We start from the raw sequence: 17938 nt of genomic DNA on the forward strand, positions 1-17938 counted from the left end.
TGCAACAGAAATGACCAGGAGACCAACTACGCTAAGGTGGTATGTAAACAGATACTCTGTGTAATCGTATTTGACCTTGGGGGTTGTGGGGGGGGGCGGTGAGCAGGGAATCTGTGAAGACCTTAAACTTTCATTTGGCTTTTTCAAAAATATGAATGTACATTTCTTTTCTTGTCAATTTCGAATGGGTGTGACCATAAAAGAAGAAACACACCTGGGACCTGACTAGGAAATACGCCTTCTCCCTGAACCTTGAATGATCAGTCTTTGTTGTTGGGATCACTGGCTCTAGTTCCTAATTTTAGCGTGTGTTCTTTTTCTCTGCAAACAGTTGTTCTTTTGTGATTTTTTTTTTTAATGTGTATTTATTTTGAGAGAAGGAGCGTGCATGTGCGTGAGGGAGGGACAGAGTGGGGGGGGGAGAGAGAATCCCAAGCAGGCTCTGTGCCATCAGCGTGGAACCCAGTGTGGGGCTGGATCCCGCAAAGACCTGAGCCCAAATCAAGAGTTGGATGTTTAACCGGCTGAACCACCCAGGTGCCTTGTCCCTTCGTGATCCTTTATTGCTGCCACCCACATTAGAGCACAAGCAACCTGAAGACAGAGATTGAGTGCCTTTTTTTAAAATGTTTATTTCATTTATTTTGAGAGAGAATGAGTAGGGGAGGGACAGAGAGAGAGAGAGGGAATCCCAAACAAGCTACACTCTGTCAGCACAGAGCCCATCGTGGGGTTTGATCTCACGAACCATGAGAACATGACCTGAGCCGTAATCAAGAGTCAGACACCTAACCCACTGAGGCGCTCCAAGTGCCTTCTGTTTTTGACTGGAGTCAGAATAATGCCATATAAGTCTTAAAAATAAATGCCCCTTACTGATACACATACTCTTCAATGCTGTGAGAGAAAATGTATCTCACTAGAAAATATCTTGGCTTAGGAAACCGTTTCATTGATGTAATATTCTTTCATTGATGCTATTTGCTACTTTCTCTTTTCCCTGGCCTGGTTAGGTCATTCTGGGCAAAACCGTTCCAATTTTAGGGGAAAATAAAGTTTTTAAATTCAAATGAAGAAATCTGGAGGAAGCAAGTTTGACTAATGAAGGTCAGGGAAGAGTAAAATTTTACTGTTGGAAAGGACATTAAAGGTCATGTCATCTGATTTCCCACCGGGTACAGTAATCCCAGGAGTTGCCAGATTTCAACTGGCTTCATAGTTCAGAGATAAATTCCTTTGCTTCCTCGAGTTCAAGAGATTGTACTATTATTTTAGGGTCATGAGTTAGTCTAACTGCTTTTATATACCCTTATGAAAAATAGATAAATAGTTATGTCATTGTTGTACGTAATATATTTGGATATAGTCATGTAATATATTACACGTAATGTAGAGTTCACTGTTTATATTGTCATAAACTAAGTCTCTTTATATTAGATCTCATAATAGAGATGTCTTCCTTAGTAAGAAATTGAATTCTTACTAAAGGAGCGTCTAAATTTCCATGGCTAGAATAACTTTTGGAATACATATTTTGGCTCATTTTTCTTAGTTTGCTCCCTGGTATCTTATAAAAATTTTAAATGATGATGATGTGAGGTATTTCCATGAGAAATAAAATAAAAATTCGTAAGATAAAATGACAGATACTCCTTTTCTAGTGAATAAAATGTCATGTTGACTCCCCAGATCCATATTTCTTAGCAGACGTGAATTTTCTCTGAATCCTGTGGGAAATTCTTGGTCAAACATAACATTTCTGTGTTACACAGTCAAGGCACAACAGGAAATATTCTGCTCTAAAATTGAAAAATCAGGTGGAACTGGCATCAGTGACATGATTTGCAATCTTGCTGAAAGCTATTTTCAGACAGATAAATGAAGTATTAAAAATGCCATGCTACCAATCAGATTTTGGGCATTTTCAGGTTGTGGGAGAGGGCTGCCTTCTTGTCCGGTTTGCTGACTAGATTCAGAGGAAAATCTATTCAGCCTTACACATTACTAACGATGACCCCAGAGGAGTGGGGGCCGTGGGAGGCTGACCTCCGCCTCCGAAGCCCATTTACAAAAACAAAACCAGACCCTGCTCTATGGGTCTAAATGGGGTGGCCAAATGCGGAGGTGTGCATGCAAACGAGTGTTTTCTTCTTCAATATGCCCAGCTCATTTGAATTTTAATAACTCCCTTCTGAAGCAGCTTTTGAGTTTAAATGTCTGGATGTCACTCACTAGAGCCCAGTGGGGCTGCTGATAGGAAGGATGACGACTTTGGTGAGCTCTTTTGAGGAAGAAATGGCTTTAGAGAATAAAAATCATGCGTGGCACAGGCCGGAGAGAGGAGACTTTAGGGATGGCCTGGCTTCGATGTCTCTGTATGCTATTTAATAACTCCTGAGAGGAAGAAAAATGGGATGAGTTATCCCTGATCCACACTTATGCCAGGATGAGATTGGGGACCATCAATTTTAGCCAATCAAATTTGAGATAATGAATATATTCATCTGTTTTCATTCTTTTTTTTTTTTTTTTTTGAAGGCTTTTCTCTCTTTTTTTTTAATGTTTACTTATTCTTGAGAGAGACAGAATGTGAGCGAGGGAGGGGCAGAGAGAGAGGGAAACACAGAATCTGAAGCAGGCTCCAGGCTCTGAGCTGTCAGTACAGAGCCTGACGCGGGGCTCAAACCCATGAACTGTGAGATCATGACCTGAGCCGAAGTCAGTTGGTTAACCGACTGAGCCACGCAGGCGCCCCTATTAATCTGTTTTCTAATGCTCAGGGCCTTTCTCACCTTGGATCCTCACTTTAATATCCGTATGATAGTACACACGAGATGTTGATAACATCCATTCCTTCATACAGGCCTAAATTTGAAAACCAAAACTACAAAGTGCTTCTAGTTTTTCAGAGCTTCAGTTAATAGTTTCGAATGTAACTGTTTTTGTTTTTGTTTTTTTCTGCCCTGTAACATTCTCCTCTCTTCCCTAATAGCCCTGACACCCTCGTAGCAGATGTCATGATCATTATGATGTATTATTTATTCCTACGGACATTTCTTAACTATGCTAGGTTTAAAATTTACTCAGAATCTAATTCATCCTATCATGGAATTATTTTTTTCCCCTTAAGGGACTCTAAATTTTGACTCTGATTTTTGCTACTTTTCTATTCATTTTTTTTTCCTGACTTCTGATCTTTGCTTTTTCTCAGTCTCCTAGCCATGTTCAGATTTCACCAAGATTGTATTTGTTTCTTTTAGAAAACACTTAAAATGTATTAGAAGTACTTAAGAAAAGTAATGGTTCATTTTTGCTGCTAACACCACATATTTCTACCTAATAATTTAGGATTATTTTTCTTATCATTCTCTTCCTGGGGAATTCGACTGGCTTTCTAAGCTTGTATTTTTCTGTTAGGCTTTAAAGTTCACAGTAAGAAGTATTATTTGCGGAAAGTTATTTAAATCCTTTTAATAAAGTCAAGATGAATGGCATTTCCTTTTTTTTTAATTTTTTTTAAATGTTTAGTTATTTTTGAGAGAGAGAGACAGAGTGTGAGCAGGGGAGGGGCAGAGAGAGAGGAGAGAGAGAGAGAGAGAGACAGACAGACAGACAGACAGACATAGGATTCGAAGCAGGTTCCAGGCTCTGAGCTGCCAGAAGAGAGCCCAGTGGGGGGGGCTCAAACTCACAAACTGTGAGATCATGACCTGAGCTGAAGTCAGACACTTAACCAGCTGAGCCACCCAGGCGCCCCTGGCATTTCCTTCTTGATAGGAATTCATTGGTCAGTGATCTATGTGCATAAGTATGGGGTTCTTAAATGAACTGTAGATAGACATATTCTCATTTGATCATTTTGAACCAGCAGAAGATATATAACCATCAGATATATAATTTTGAACCAGCAGAAGATGTAATTATATGATGAGTCTAGTCAAAAGCAGGATTAGTAAACTCTGGGTGTAGAATAAACAATATGGGAAAGCTGTCCTATTTTTCTGATGAAATTACGGAGTTGATTACCGAGATTGTGTTAAAGCATTTTAGTTTAGTGATAGTTTACCTGTACAGATCTTTTAACAAGTATTATTAAAAATGAATACTTGTATAGGAGCGCCTGGGTGGCGCAGTCGGTTAAGCGTCCGACTTCAGCCAGGTCACGATCTCGCGGTCCGTGAGTTCGAGCCCCGCGTCAGGCTCCGGGCTGATGGCTCAGAGCCTGGAGCCTGTTTCCGATTCTGTGTCTCCCTCTCTCTCTGCCCCTCCCCCGTTCATGCTCTGTCTCTCTCTGTCCCAAAAATAAATAAAAAACGTTGAAAAAAAAATTTAAAAAAAAAATGAATACTTGTATATAACACTAAGTTCAAAAATGGTATAAGGAAGAAAAAAGAATCTCCTATAATCTCACCACCTAGAGATAGTCACAATAGATATTCTACCTTACGTCCATCTGGATGTGTGTGTGTTATGTGATATTGAATCATAACATGTGTATTATTTTGTTGCCTTCTAATTTTTTTAAAAATTTACTGACTTCTCATGTAAATGGACAAAATCACCACTTATCTCCTCCAGAAAGAAGCTTGCGAGAAAATGTGAAAAGAATCCTTGCATTTGTTCCTGGGATGTGTTTTGGGAGTGTTTGATTGCTATTTTTGATTGTAAACACCATCAAAAATATTTGGAAGGAAAAACGTCACCAATTGCCCCATGACTTTCTAAACACTATTATCATTTTTGAATTTTACTTTTTAATTTGTTTTTATGCACACATAATTTTTGCATACTTCCCAGTGTACGTATGCTTTGAATCTTTTAACTTCTATTATTGACATTTCCCTGCGTTTCATATATCTCCATAATTATCACTTTTAAATGACTGTAGAGGATTCAATCAAGTTGATGGATCATAATTATTTTAGCCATTTATCTATTGGTCATGTAAAAAATTGCCATTATGGAGAACATCTTTATGTCGCTCTTCCGCATAAAGGTTTTCCTTGGCTTCTTTGTTCTTCAAAAGGGTTATACCAGGTTTGGGTACCTCAGCCCTGGATGCATGTGCAAAGCAGGAGATCACAACAGAGGTTAAAGGCATGGGGGTCCGGCTGCCAGGGCTCACACACCACTTTACTGTATAATTTCAGACAAGCTGCTTACGTCCCTAAGCCTCAATTACTTCTGTAAAGTGGAGAGAATAATTGAATCTTTATAGAGTTTTGATAAACATTATGAGTTTATGAGTCACTTTATGTAACAGTGCTTAGAAAACAAAATAAAGGGGCACCTGCGTGGCTCAGCCAGTTATGCATCCGACTTCGGCTCAGGTCATGATCTTACGGTTCGTGAGTTCGAGCCCCGCGTCGGGCTCTGTGCTGACAGCTCGGAGCCTGGAGCCTGCGTCGGATTCTGTGTCTGTCTCTCTGCCCCTCCCCTACTCGCTCTCTGTCTCTCTCTCAAATATAAAAACGTAAGAAAACAATTTAAAAAAAATAAAAAATAAAGAGGAAACCCTTTCTAGCTATCATATTACAAAGCAAACCAATATATAGATAAACACGATTACAATAAAAAATCCATCAGGTATAAAATCATACCTTGACACTGCTTTAATTAACCTTTCATTTCCAGAAGGAATGAACATTTTTGCATATATTTACTGTCCAAGAAGTTTATTTTTTTAAGTTTATTATTTTTTTTTAATGAGACGGGGGTGGGGGGGGGGGGGGGTAGAGAATCCCAAGCAGGCTCCACGCTATAAGCGCAGAGCCAGATGCAGGGCTTGATCTCACAGATCGTGAGATCATGACCTAAGTCAAGGTCAGGAATTAGACGCTTAACCAACGGAGCCACCCAGGTGCCCCCAAGGTTTACGTTTTAATTAAATTTTAGAACACTTGTTTTTTTAAATGTGTGCTTTTTTTTTTTTTTCTTTAAAGTAAGCTCTACACCCACTGTGGGGCTGGAACTCACAACCCTGAGATCAAGAGTCACGTGCTCTACTGATGGAGCCAGCCAGGCGCCCCCAAAATTTGTACCTTTTTTTCTTTTTGTTTTAAAGTAATTCCAAACTTATAAAATAGTGAAAACTGCCAGAGAACCCTATTCAAGTTTCAGCAACTGTCCAAACGATGTCTTTAGCAGAAAAAGAGTTTAATCCGGAATATAGTCTGTCCCACCTCCAGTCTCCTTCAATCTAGAACAGTTCTCCAGTCATCGTTTGCCTTTCAAGACTTGAAAGTATTTTAAGATTAGCAGCCAGTGATTTTATTTAATTTTTTTATTTTTAAAGTTTTTTTTTTAGTTTTTAATTTTTTAAGGTTTATTTCTGAGACAGAGACAGAGTGAGAGCGGCAGAGGGGCAGAGAGAGAGGGAGACACAGAATCGGAAGCAGGCTCCAGGCTCTGAGCTGGCAGCACAGAGCCTGACGTGGGGCTCGAACTCACGAACTATGAGATCGTGACCTGAGCGGAAGCTGGCTGCTTAAACGACTGAGCCGCCAGGTGCCCCAGAAGCCAGTTATTTTATAGAACACTCGGCTGTTTGGATCTGCCGGTTTGCCTGCGGTTGCTCATGTGAGGGTAGGTCAGTCATCCTTGGCAGGAATATCACAGACGCGGAGCGTTGCCCCTCTCACGGCATCCCACCAGGGGGCTCATGATGTCTTTCTGCACTGGGGATGTTGATTTTGATCTCTTGGCTAAAGTGCTATGTTCAGGGCCTCTCCACTAGTAAGTTCTCCTTTCCCTTTATCATCAGTAAATATTCTTTGTGGAGCTGTTTTGAGACTTTAGGATTATCTGGTTTTTCATCCTGCTTTTGCCCATGAGTTTCATTGTCCATGAATGTTTTCTTGCCTGAATTATTCCTATGATGTTTGCCAAAAGGTGATTATTTTTTTATTTTTTTTTTAATCTTTTTTTTTTGAGAGAGAGAAACAGCGTGTGAGCAGGGGAGGGGCAGAGAGAGAGGGAGACACAGAATCCGAAGCAGGCTCCAGGCTCTGAGCTGTCAGCATAGAGCCTGACGTGGGGCTCGAACTCACGAACTGTGAGATCATGACCTGAGCTGAAGTCAGACACTCAACCAACTGAGCCACCCAGGCACCCCTGCCAAAAGGTGATTCTTAAAATTCCCTCATTCCATTTATGTTTTTCAGTAGGCATTCTCTAAGGAAGAGCTGCCATTTCCCTCCCTCTTTCTCACTCTCTCTTAGTATGGACTACTAAAATTTTACTTCGTGTAATTATTTGTTACTCAATTATTCATTATTTCATCCTTCATATTGTTCCATAGTGAGAGCCTCTTTACATTGGCTTTGTGTCCTTTTGACATGGCCCCATCATTCTTAAGTACTTTGGTTGTGGCACAAGACATTCTAGGCTCATCTTGTATTCATCTTCAGTCCCGTAATAGCTGGCTAGGTCAGGTTCCTTTCAGTGGTGAATGTTACTTATTTATTTTTTTGTTTGCTTGTTTATTTTTGAGACAGAGAGAGTAAATGGGGAAGGGGCGGAGAGAGAGGGAGACGGAAACCCAAGCAGGCTCCGCACCATCAGCACAGATCCCAACGCTCATGGACTCGAACCACCCACAGTGGTTCCCTGTGCCGCTCAGGCACGCTGGGAACAATACTTAGAAGCAAAGATCTGGCCACAAATTCTCCTTGGTACTAGAGCAATCCCTGCTCTCAGGCTCTTTCAGTGGACAGTTAGGAAATAGACTCTCCCTCTCTCTCTTGCTCTGTCTCTCATGTCTATATACATTTCTATAGCTATATATATTGAAAGTCATGAATTCATAATATCTCCAACTCCAGTTAACACCACAGGATTCACTCTCCTTTTCCCTCTTTGCGTATTTGTAACTTTCTTCTCTGACGGTAGTAAGAAGCCTGGTTCCGTTATTCTCCATGTATCTGCTCATTTTTGGAGTCCCCCTGTTTGAAGAGAATCTGCCGTTCCCACTGGGCCAGAGCCCTGTGGAAGTCGCCTTTCTCTCTCAGGTCCTGATTGCCACTGGGTGGCCACCCTGCTTGGTGGCCTTCCTGGTGCTAAGGGGCCCCTGATAACTCTGAACGTCGTGAAAGTACTGTTCACAACATCCTCCCAACTCTTAGTATCTGACTGACCGATCAGAATTCTCACCTGTTTCCAACTACCATGTTGATTTTAGAGTCATTTCTGGCAAGGGACCAAGCATCTCCTCGTCTCCACAAATAAGCCGTGCTGTAAATATCTCTATCGTTGTTTCCTAAGGACTTCATCTGGAAAAATCCTCGTCATCCTTTCCATCTTGGTTTCAACATCCTTTCTTCCATGGGGGGAAGAGGAGGGGGTTTGTGACATGTCCAGACTGGTTTAGGTTTCTTAGGTTACACTTTCTGATATGTTGTTCATAGTACTTTACATCTGAGCCATTATTTTCTTAATTATTTGTGGTTCTTTGTTTCAAGTCTGTCTTTCCCATTAGACTGTAATTTCCTCAAGGGCAGGAGGAACATCCGTGTTTTATCCTCGATGCTTAGAACACAGTACTTGGCATTTACTAGTGTTCAAACACTTGTTGATCTGCAGCTCTGAGCGTGCGTGTGTGTGTGTGTGTGTGTGTGTGTGTGTATTGGATAATTCTACGCTAAGTTGCTTTTAAACAGCACTGAAGATGGAGAAAGCAAAGTCATGCCCACACTACACGAGCGACATGCTGTGATGGGCAAGAGACAAGCACCGGCTGTCAGCCTACTACTTACTACCAGACTTGCACTGGAGGGTTTACACATGTGCGTCGTGGCCTTGAGACGTGATCCCCTGTGTAGCCAAAGTATGTGTGATAATGGGTCCTGTTGTAATGCATTATGTTCGGATATGCCATTTATATCAAGGTCCTTTGAGGCTGTCAACTGGATGAGAGATTTAAAGCAAGTTTGTATCTGGATTTTCAAACATCTGGATCCCATTAACAAGTACTGTTAGGCCTTCTCAGTTCCAAAGCCATTGTCTATAAAGCATTCCACACTTTCCTTTTATCTAAGGCACTTGCCTAAAAGACAAAGCACTGCAAGGAGGGAGCTAATCGTTCCCGTCACTTGGCTTTGGGTTCCTGTGTCCGACGCTGAAGATCTCTGGGGAAGGAACCACGTGACTCTCTTCTCCCATTGTGGGACTCCGTCTCTTTCCATACCTCCCCCCGCACGAGTGAAACTGCCAAGTGTTTCTTCCATTCCTGACAGTTACTATAATTCCTTTCATTCCAGTCATGTCAGAATTAGTTCCCTGTAAATACAGCGGAAAATTTTGTGTGATTCTGGTTATGCTACTCAGTAGCAATGCTTTGCCCTTTTAAAAGCAGAAGATTTATTGTGTCATAGCATTTACTTGATTTTCAGCCCTGGGTTCCATGTTACAGGTTCTTCTTGTCTCTGACACTTGCTGTATATCAGGTCAATACGGAAGCAACATGCAAAATGGATAGTAAAGTGCGGTTATTAATGCAGACTCTGTTCTCCTGTCAAGGGAGAGCTCGTTGTCTAAACAATAAAACATGGTGCGTGTGTGTGCACGTGAGTGTGCGCACCTGCGTGTGTGTGTGTGTGTGTGTGTGTGTGTGTGTGTGTGAGAAAATGGTCATATTTCACACTGGGTGCTAGTATTAGAGGACAGGGTGAATGCCTTCCCTGATTCCCTAGATCCTCTGGAAACTGCAAAATTTCTGTAGTGAATTCTGTAGAAGGACCTGGAATAACATCTTATGTAATTTTGAAAACTCTTGATCTGAGAAAAAAATGTAAAGGAATCTGCTTGTGAATTAATGATTTCCAAAATAGATTTGGATTCATGTCCTTAATAGAGAAAAGCAGTTCTATGCACAGATACTTACTGTACCGTCTGCCAGCCCATCAAGCCATTTCTAAGATTCACACACCAAAATTACCCCAAAAATGTGGCTTAAATTTTTCTGGGGGTGTGTGAAATCAAAGACTCCAATTTGCTGCCTATATTGTATAGGGACAGTCACCTGCTGTGTGTAATCAGTAGACAGTTATGTAAATAGCCAACCAGTTGATTCCTATCACAGCGTTTTTATTTTGATCATACCTGATTTTGCCTTGTCTGTCTATCCTCTTACTCGAATATAAGCTCCACTAGTGAAGGAATCTATTCTGTCGTGTTGAATACTCTCTTCACTGTCTGGAACAGTGCCTGGTACCTGCTAGATACTCAGTGACTGAATGAATGAATTTTTTTATGAATATATTTATTTATTTATCTATGTATGTATTTCTTTATTTGTTAGAAATTCTCTTTGTAATAGCAGTGGTAGATTCCTTGACTTCCTGCACTCCTCGTATTCCATCTTAAGATGGAATAGAAATAAAGCTTCAGTTACTGGTAACACAGCTTAGAAGAGTATTGAACTTTAACATTTTCAAAAAGCCAAACTGTGTTTGTTGGAGGGGAGAGAAACATCACTGGGAGGTACACTTCTAGTTTTACGTTTCTAACTTGGCAGAGGCTTGGGTCCGGAGGTAGATTAATTGGTGGCTAGCCTGAGAAAACAGGCTGATTGTTGAAATGGCTCTAGCTGGAAATAAGAGTGTCCAACATCAGGAAAGGCCTGGGTTGTAAGTGTGGCTTTACTTGGCCAATATACGAATAGTATGTGAAACTGTGAGAGCAAGCGGAGGCAGGCAGCGAGACTCAGCAGAGAGAAACCCGGAAGCGTAGGGAAGCATTTATTTCAAGAACGAGGGCATGATACAGTTTGTATGTGGGAAAGTATGACATGAAAGATTGGAAGAAGTGTCCTTGCATATGGCATTTAGAGAGCAATCGAAATCTTTGCAAGGGCAGTTCAAGTGGCACGAGGACCGGGAGCCGACACGGATAGCAGGCACTGAGCCTTTTGGTCACTCTTCCTTTCAGGGGCTGCACAGTGTCAATCTCTGTCATGGATTCTGGTTTTTTTCTCTCCAGACTGCTTCATCTATTTCTGTGCATCTTGGGCTTTGTTCTTTTAATTTTTTTTTTTTTTTTTTTTTTTGTAAAACAGAACAAAATTGACAGTTCTAACCGCTTTGAAGTCTACAATTGCGTGGCATTTAATGTATTCTTAGTGTTGTGCCACCGTCACCGCTATCTGGTTCTAGAACATTTTCATCACCCCAAAAGGAAATCTTGTACCCATTGAGCAGTTGGTCCCCCATCATTCCCCGTTTCCCCCAGCCTCCAGCTACCCCTAATCTACGTTCTGTCCCTATGGATGTGCCTGTCCCATAAGTTTTATTTAAATGAAATCGTATGCTGTACGGCACTTTGTGGCTGGATTCTTTCACTTTGCATAACGTCTTCAGGGTTCATCCATGTAGTGGTAAGCATCAGTATTTCACTGCTCTTTATGGCTGAATAATAGTCCATTCTATGGATATGCGTTGTTTTTGTTTTGTTTTTTAATCTGTTCATCAGTTGATAGACATTTGGATTGTTTCTGCCTTTTGGCTTTTATGAGTGGTGCTGCTATGAAGACTTGTGTACAAGTCAGTGTTTGAACACCTGTTTTAAGTTATTTGGGGTATCTATCTATAAGAGGAATTTTTAGGTCATATAGTAATTCTGTGTAATTTTTCGAGAATCTGCAAAACTGTGTTTCCACAGTGACCGCACCTTTTTATATGCCTACCAGCAGTGTATGAGGGTTCCAATTTCTCTACATCCTTGCCAGCACTTGCCCTTTTCCACCATCATCATCATTTTCATCCTGTTGAGTGTGAAGCGATATCATTTGGTTTTGATTTGAATTTCCCAAATACCTAATGGTGCGGGAGCATCTTTTCCAGTACTTGTTAGCCATTTGTAGCATCTCTTCCTTGGAGAATTATCTCTTCAAGTCTTTGGACCATTTTAAAAATTAGATTCTCTTTTTGTTTTGGAGTTGTTTTTTTTTTTTTAATTTTTTTTTAACGTTTATTCATTTTTGAAAGACGGAGAGAGACAGAGCATGAGCGGGGAAGGGGCAGAGAGAGGGAGACACAGAATCCGAAGCAGGCTCCAGGCTCCAGGCTCCAGGCTCCGAGCTGTCCGCACAGAGCCCGACACGGGGCTCAAACCCACGAACCGCGAGGTCATGACATGAGCCGAAGCTGAGGTTTAACCAACTGAGCCACCCAGGCACCCCTGGTTTTTGAGTTGTAAAAGTTCTTTGTATATTCTGGATATTAGACCCTTATCAGATATGTAACTTGGAAATATTTTGTTGTGTTAGGTTGTCTTTTCACTTTGTCAATAATATCCTTTGATGCTGTTTGGTTTTTTTTGGTTTTTTTTTTACATTTTTATTTTATTTTTGAGACAGAGAGAGACAGAGCATGAACGGGGGAGGGTCAGAGAGAGGGAGACACAGAATCTGAAACAGGCTCCAGGCTCTGGGCTGTCAGCACAGAGCCTGATGCGGGGCTCGAACTCACGGACCACAAGATCATGACCTGAGCCGAAGTCGGCCGCTTAACCGACTGAGCCACCCAGGCGCCCCCTTTGATGCTGTTTTGATTATTGTAGCTCTGTAGTAAATTTTGAAATTGGTATGTATGAGTTCTTCAGATTTTTCTTTTTCAAGATTGTTTTGGTTGTTAGGAGTCCCTTAACAATTCAATGTGAATTTGAGGACCAACTTTTCCATTTCTGAAAAAAAAAAAAAAAAAAAAAAAAAAAAAAGAGCCGTTGAAATTTGGTAGGGATTATGCCAAATGTGTAGATACCTTTGGATAGTATTAAGTATTCCAGTCCATGAACCTAAGGTATCTTTCCCCTTATGTATATTTTTAATTTCTTTCTGCAATGTTTGTATTGTACGGTGTATGTGTCTTTCACCTCAGTTAAATTTTTTTTAATTTTTTTTTTAACGTTTATTTATTTTTGAGAGAGAGAGAGACAGAGCATGAACGTGGGGGAGGGGGGCAGAGAGGGAGGGAGACACAGAATCGGAAGCAGGCTCCAGGCTCTGAGTTATCAGCCCAGAGCCCGACGCAGAGCTCGAACTCACGGACCGCGAGATCGTGACCTGAGCCGAAGTCGGACGCTCAACCGACTGAGCCACCCAGGCGCCCCAACCTCAGTTAAATTTAATCCTAGGTATTTTATTCTTTTGGACACCATTGCAAGTGGAATTGTTTCTTAATTTCTTTTTTGGATTATTCATTCCTGAGATACAGAAACACAACTAAATTTTGTGTGTTGATTTTACCCCCAGCAACTTTACTGAACTGTTTTCTATACGTAGAATCATGTCATCTGTAAATACAGGTAGTTTTACTTCTTTCCAATTTGTATGCCTTTTATTTCTTTTTCTTTCCTAATGGCTCTGGCCAGAATGTGCAATACAAAATGGTGAATGTGGGCATTCTGATCTTGTTCTCTATTGTAAAGGAAAAGCTTTTAGTCTTTTACCGTTGAATATAATGTTCACTGTGTATTTTTTATGAATGCCCTTTATCACGTTAAGATGATTCCATCCTATTCCTAATTTTTGGAGTATTTTTATCATGAAAAGCTGTTGGACTTTATCAAAAGCTTTCTGTGTCAGTTGAGATTATCATGTGTTTTTCCCCCTTCATTCTATTAGCGTGGTAAGTTGCATTGATTTATTTTCTTATGTTGAATGACACTTGCATTCTTAGCATAAATCTTGTGTGGTCATTATGAATAATCCTTTTAATGTACTGTTGGATTCAGTTTGCCAGTGTTATAGTGAGAGTTTTCACAACTATATTCATAACAAATACTCGTCTGTAGTTTTTTGTTTTTTTGTGTTTCTTTTTTTCTTTTTTCTTTTTTTTTTTTTTTTTGTTAAATGTTTGTTGTGGTTTCTTTGCCTTTGGTGTTAGGTTAAGGCTGGTCTCATAGAATGAGTTAAGTGCAGTTGAGGAGCGCCTAGGTGGCTCAGTTGGTTGAGCATCTGAGTCTTGATTTCAGCTCGGGTCACAATCTCACAGTTCATGGGTTCGAGCCTCATATTGGGCTATGCACTGCCAGTGAGGAGCCTGCTTGGGATTCTCTCTCTGCCCCTTGTCCCACACACACACACACACACACACACACACACACTCTCTCTCTCTCTCTCTCTCTCTCTCTCTCTCTCAAAATAAATAAATAAACATTAAAAAAAAGTGCGGTTGACCTTTGAACAACACGGGTTTGAACTGCACATGTCTACTTATATGCAGATTTTTTTCATTAAATACAGTACAGTACTGTAAGTGTATTTTCTCTTTTCCGTAATTTTCTTAACATTTTCTTTTCTCTAGCTTAATATACAAACTATGTATTAATCAACTGTTCACGTTATTGGTAAGACTTTCCATCAACAGTAAGCTATTAGTAGTTAAATTTGGGGAGGAGGCCAGAAATTATATGTGGATTTTTGGCTGCAACAGCGTTTAGCACCTCTAACCGCTGTGTTGTTCAAGAATTAACTATATTCCCTCCTCTCCTGCTTTTCTTGGGAAGGAATTGAGGATTGATGGTAATTCTTTAAGTGTTCGGTAGAATTCACCAGTGAAATCATCTGGTCCTAGGCTTTTCTTTGTTGAGGCTTTTTGTTTCTTTTTCTTTTCTTTTCTTTTTTTAATGTTTATTCATTTTTGAGAGAGAGAGAGAGAGCAGGGGAGGGGTCGAGAGAGAGGGAGACACAGAATTCGAAGCTGGCTCCAGGCTCTGAGCTGTCAGCACAGAGCCCGATGCGGGGCTCGAACTCACAAACCACGAGATCATGACCTGAGCTGAAGTCAGCTGCCTAACCGACTGAGCCACTCAGGCACCCAGGAGCTTTTTGTTTCTATCTCTTTCCTGGTCATAGGACTGTTTGCATTTTCTGTTTTTTCTTGAATCAGTTTTAGTAACTTGTGTGTTTCTAGGATTTTGTCTGTTTCATCTAGATTATCTGATTTGTTGGCACACAGTTTCTCATAGTTTCCTGTTATAATTCTTTTTGTTTCTACAAGGTTGGTAGAAATGTCTTTACTTTTATTTCTGATTTTAGGTATTTCCATCTTCCTTTCCAGTCTGTATAACTTTCATTTCCTTTCCTTATCTTCTTGCATAAGCTAGCATTTTTAATATAATATTGGAAAGGAGTGATGAGAGGAGACATCTTGACTTGTTTCTGATCTTAGTGAAAAAAGCTTCTGTTTTTAACTATGAAGTATGATGTGAGCCTAGAGTTTTTTGGGGAAGCTCTACTCTATTCCTAGTTTGCTGAGAGTTTTTTTTATCATGAATGGGTGTTGGATTTTGTCAGATGCTTTTTCTGCGTCTATTGATATTGTTTGTGTGATTTTCTTTGTTAGTGATTACTGATGTGATAGGTTATATCAGTCGATTTTTGAATGGTGAGCCAGCCTTGCATATCTGGAATAAACCTCACTTGGTCATAGTTTATAATTCTATTTATACATTGGTAGATTTATTTTGCTAATATTTTGTTAAGGATTTCTGCATCTGTGTTCATGAGAGATATCGGTCTGGAGGTTTCTTGTTTTATCTTGGTCTAGTTTAGTATTAGGGCAATGCTATCCTCAGAATAAGTTAGGAGTATTCCCTGTGCTTCTGTTTTCTGAAAGAGAAATTAGTATAATTAGTATACGGAAGAATTAGTGTAATGTCTTCCTTAAATAGTTGGTATAATTCGGTGAACCCACCTGGGCTTGATACGGTCCATTTTGGAAGGTTATTAATTTTTTTTTTTTTGACGTTTATTTATTTTTGAGACAGAGACAGAGCATGAATGGGGGAGGGGCACAGAGAGAGGAAGACACAGAACCAGAAGCAGGCTCCAGGCTCTGAGCCATCAGCCCAGAGCCCGACACAGGGCTCGAACTCACGGACCGCAAGATCGTGACCTGAGCTAAAGTCAGACGCTTAACCGGCTGAGCCACCCAGGCGCCCATTAATTTTTTTAATGTATAATTTTTTTAAAGCATATGTTCAATAGTGTTATGTTTATTCACATTATTGTGAAACCAATCTTTTTCATCATGCAGAACTGAAATTCTATACCCATTAAAACCCTTTTTCCCTCCCCATAATCTCTGGTAGACACCATTCTATTTCCTGGTTTTGGGTTGGTTTTTTTTTTTTTTAAGTTTATTGATTTATTTTGAGAGAGAGAGAGAGAGAATCCCAAGCAGGTTTTGCACTGTCAGCGTGGAGCCCCATGCGGGGCTCGAACTCACGAACCACGAGGTCATGACCTGAGCCTAAACCAAGAGTCAGACACTTAACTGACTGAGCCACCCTATTTTCTGTTTCTATTAACATTGACTACTTAGGTACCTGATATAAATGGAAGCATACAGTATTTGTTTTGTTGTGACTGAGCTATTTCACTTAGCATAGTGTCTTCAAGATTCATTTATGTTATAATGTCTGACAGGATTTCCTTACTTTTTAATGTTGAAACTAATTTGTATATATATGGTATACAGATTGTGAGTGTTCCACAAGACGAGCAAACATTTCTAAGAAATTTCCACTTGATAAACAAGCGATGTCTTGCCATACGAGTAGTACGTGACGCTGAAAATCACATGATCACAACATAGCCAATGATTCTTGAAATTCACTTTGATATACAAGTGCTTTGGATTATAAGCATGTTTCCTGAATGGACTATGCTTGCAAACTAAGGTTTTACTGTATACACACACACACACACACACACACACACACTTATGTACACACATATGTATTTTGCTTATGTACACATAAGCACATTTTGCTTATCCATTTACCCATTGATATATTTGGGTTGCTTCTACTTCTTGGCTATTGTGAATAGTACTACTGTGAACACTGGTGTAAAAACATCTCTTCAAGATCCTGCTTTCAGTTCTTTGGAGTGTAGACCCAGAATTCTATTTTTGATTCTTCGAGGAGCCATCATACTGTTTTCTGTAGCCGTTCTACCATTTTGTAATCCCACCAACAGTACACAGCGGTTCCAATCTCTCCACATCTTCACCAACAATTGTGGAGTGTTAAGTAACTTCCAAGATGTTATTTAAATTCAAGTTAGTTAATATATAGTATAGTGTGGGTTTCAGGAGTAGGATCCATTGATTCATCACTTTCATACATCACCCAGTGCTCATCACAACAAGTGCCCTCCTTAATACCCATCCCCCCACCCACCTCCCCTTTCTTTCCTTTTTCTTTAAACAAAAGAAAAAAAAAAAACAGCCATCCTAATGGATGTGAGTGAAGTGATATCTTACTGTGGTTTGATTTGCATCTCTCTAATGCTAAGTGATGTTGAGCATCTTTTCATATTTTTATTGGTCATTTTTGTATCCTCTCTAGAAAAACTCTACCTCTGCTTCTCCTTCCCCATATGCAGCATCTGCTGGTTCTGCTTTCCTCTTTCTCTGTGCTTCTCCTTTCTGCAGCTGTTTGTCCTTTCGCAGACTTTGCCCAGCTTCTGTTTCCCTCTGTCCAGTCTCTCCTGATTCTGCTGTCTTTTCTGCCTCAGCTACTACTGCTCCTGTGCTTCTCCTTTTATGGTGTTTGTCCTTTTGCTGATTCTGCCCCCACGTCTGCTTCCCCCGTATTCAGTACCTGCTGATTTTGCTGCCTTGTCTGCCTCAGCTTCTCCCTTTTCCCTTGTTTCTCCCTTCTACAGCTGTTGTGCCTTTTGCTGACTCTGCCCCGCTTCTGCTTCCCCGTCTTCAGTGCCTACTGATTCTGCTGCCTTGTCTGCCTCAGCTTCTCCTTTCTCCTGTGTTTCTCCTTTCTCCCATGCTTCTCCTTTCTGCAGCTGTTCCTTTTGCTGACTCTGCCCTGCTTCTGCTTCCCCGTCTTCAGTGTCTGCTGATTCTGCTGCCTTGTCTGCCTCAGCTTCGCCTTTCTCCCGTGCTTCTCCTTTCTCCCGTGCTTCTCCTTTCTCCCG

The 17938-nt window shown here is 40.6% G+C and overlaps 1 protein-coding gene across 1 annotated transcript in view; it reads left to right on the forward strand.

The window, feature by feature from the left end:
* The window catches only part of FOCAD (focadhesin), a 313963-nt gene that overhangs the window by 269320 nt on the left and 26705 nt on the right, over positions 1 to 17938 (forward strand). The window lies entirely within an intron of this gene.

This window comes from Panthera uncia, chromosome D4 (genome assembly GCF_023721935.1).
Source record: "Panthera uncia isolate 11264 chromosome D4, Puncia_PCG_1.0, whole genome shotgun sequence".
Lineage (NCBI taxonomy): Eukaryota > Metazoa > Chordata > Mammalia > Carnivora > Felidae > Panthera > Panthera uncia.